The following is a 3440-nucleotide window of genomic DNA, read 5'->3' on the forward strand; positions in this document are numbered from 1 at the left end:
TTTTTATTAACGACAGTGCTAACATAAACATCAGTGGCAAAATGTCTTTTTGCGGACGACACTGGCTTCATGGTCTTAGGGCGTGTTGTGGACAATTCTCTGAAATGGGACATACATATCGGAGCTTTGTCGAAAAAATTGGGCTCTGCCTGTTTTGCATTAAGGTCTGTTTCTAAGGAGCTTAACTTGTCAGTGGCTAGAACTGTTTATTATGCACTTTTTGAATCGCACCTCAGGTATGCCCTTCCATTCTGGGGTACGTGTTGTGCGACTCAATTTGACCGCATTTTTGAGCTCCAGAGGAGAGCTGTTCGATATTCACTGGGACTAAACAGAACTCATTTACTTGGGACTTTTTTTAAAATTTAAATATTGACTCTTCCTTCCTTATTTATATTTGAATCCGTTTGCCTAATACGTAAACATGTATCAGCTTCTCAAGAAGGCCATCTCACACTTATCCACTCAGGAACGCGGATCAAGATGTTTATCCTACCTACCCCACGCTCAGAGTTGGTTAAAAGTTCAATATTCATTCCTGCTTTCGAAAAATGCAATCACCTGCCATTTGAAATAAAATCCATGACATCATTTTTCATTTGCCAGCGCTGAACTCTTATTACTAGACAAGGCTTTCTACGCCGTAAATAGATTATATTTTGAAAATAAAATTTGATCTTGTAAACACTGGTCAATGTTTGCTATTGCTATATTACTAATGACATCAAATGAATTTATTTAGAGGTCAGTGATGTTTTATAAACTAGCTAAATATTTTTGAATATTATTTTTTATTTTTGTTCTTTAGCATTATAAACATTTATAATTTTTTTTAACAATAAGTTTTTTTTTCAATATTATTTGTATAATCTTTTGTATTATCTTTTGTTTTGTTTGTTTGTATGCCTTGTTTGTTTGCTTTGTTTATTTAGTTTACCTTTGTCTACAATTAGAATTTTTGACAACAGGCATTATTTATTTGTTCTCAGTTTCATTTTTATTTCGATTTTTAAATAATTTCTGAAGTAACATAAATATTTGGATGAAAGATTTTATTGTCAGGCAAGTTTTGTCTGGCAGTTTTTTCATATAAGAGAAATTTGATTTTGATGTGAATATGTCTCCCATTTGTAACAGTTTTGAAGAGTGATACTTTTCGTCCGTACCTACATTAATCAAAAAAGATAAATATACATTTCCGTGATTTTTGTTCCGTGAAAAATGTCTCTTTCTTAATTTTTAAACTTATTATAGGTATATTCTAGGGGTTTCAATTATTATTTCAGTTTGATAACTATATAGTTTATGTCAATGATGACAGGTATTGATATTTTAGTTCAAATATCTCGAGAACTATTACTCGTGCCGATTTTTACCAAGACTTTCTTTGCATGAAAATGTCGTAGATGTATAGCACTCCATTGTTTTGTACAGGTACGGATTGAAAGTTATTACTCTTCAAATAGTTTGTAAATATGTGTAGGTTGCGCCCTCTACAAGTAGAGTCATAGTGACAACAAAATCAAATTTCTCATATTAAAAACTCCTAGACTGTAATTTTCAAATATTGTGGCGTTACCACAGACTAACCTAAACAGATGCGACAAACAATGCAAATAGAAATTACATTTTAGCAGATACTTGAGCAAATTTTTCCGTTAGATTTGTCATATAGACGAATTTTACAGCGGACCAGCAAAGTAACCTCCATTCGTTTACTAAGACGCCTCCTTTGTGAAGAAAATAGAGAGGGAATTTTGTAGTTTGGAATCAAATAGAGATGATTTTAATTTCATTAGTTTTTTCAATTTTGATACATTCACAATCTATACCTACTAATATATATAAATTCTTAACCACCCAACGTAAGTATTTTTTATTTAAAAACGGTCAATTTCCGAAAAACACTTAAACACGTATATTTTATTTTGTTTTTACCTAATTTAAGATTTTTAAAAATGTATGGGTGATTCGAAAAATCTGGTCATTGATTAATCGATCCTGCTTAAGTTGACAAAAGCTGATTTTTTTGAAACAGTTAACTTTAAGTGTAGAGGTTCGATAAGAAGGGATTTTTCGAAACTCGAATTCTAGGGGTGTCCACCCCTCAAATATAGGAAATTTTTTGTTTAAAAATTTTTTTTTTATGTTTTTTTCGTAAAAACTCTTAAAAACGTATATTTTGTTTTTGTTATTTTTACATACAGTATTTTAAGATTTTTAAAAATTTATACAGGGTGTTCATAGATATGACCATTGGTAATCTGATTCTGCTTAAACTGCTTGACGTTTAAAGCTGATTTTAGTAAACAGTTTACTGTAAGGGTGCAGAGATTCGATAAGGAGGTTTCTCGATTGTTTTTTTTTTTTTTTTTTTTTTTTTTTGATATTTAAAAAACAGTTAGTATTTCGAAAGCAACGGACACGCATAATAATTTATTTTGTTTTTACATATTTTGATTTTTAAAAATCATACAAGTGTTAAAAGTTGGGTAATTGATTAACTACGATTCTGCTTAAACTGCTTGACGTAAAAATTATTTTGGCAAACAGATTTTCGAAGTCAAATTCCAACGAGATGAAACTATACCTCTCAAATATTACCAGGTTATGTAATAATATCGCCATGTTGTTTTTTTCTGAGGCTCAGGACATAAATGTGAGAACATTTTATCCAGTTTGTATGTTAATGGAAATTCTTGCTTTGCTTTATCATCACCATTACAAATTATTAATTCGACGCAAATGAAGTCGCGGGTACACGCTAGTATTAATATCTTAATAGATATTATACATTTTAAAAAGGTTTTTTTTTTATTATTTTTATGTATTTCTTATTTTATATTATATAATTTCTAACTATTATTAGTAAATGACTCCGCTGCCGGCGCCGGTTCCCTTAATGGTTGCCGGCTCCGGTTCCATTGACGGCTGAAAGAACGGCGGAAAGTAACGCCTAGCTATAGCCAATTTTGCAAGAGCAGCTGTGGCTCCGTTACTGGGTTCAGGCTACATCACTTCGTTAACGAGAGGTCCGTGGTTCAAATCTCACGCCAAACTAAATTCTTTTATTTTTACTGCTGTTTTATTTAAAAAAAAAAAAAAGCTGTAAATATTTAATAACAATCAAAATACGGATTGCGTTGGTTTCACTCTTTTTGGTGAGGTTAGATTGATTATTTGGTGGAGTTAGTTGCGTTGGTTAAGTTGGTTATTTGGTGTTGATTGCATTGGATAGGTTAGCTATTTGGTGGGACTGGTTTTTGGTTTTGATAATTTACATTGTTTAGCGTTGGTTAGTCTCTGACGTTAGCATTTTTATTTTTGGAGCATCTATGCTCCCGGGTGTGGAAACCGGCGCTGGCTTGGCCAGAGTCACTTTCTATACATATACTTCCGATTACAGGGTGGTCTGGGTCACAATTTCTTTCTTCTTGGTC

This window comes from Sitophilus oryzae, unplaced genomic scaffold (genome assembly GCF_002938485.1).
Source record: "Sitophilus oryzae breed Bouriz unplaced genomic scaffold, Soryzae_2.0 scaffold_1633_pilon_pilon, whole genome shotgun sequence".
In the NCBI taxonomy this organism is placed as follows: Eukaryota; Metazoa; Arthropoda; class Insecta; order Coleoptera; family Curculionidae; genus Sitophilus; species Sitophilus oryzae.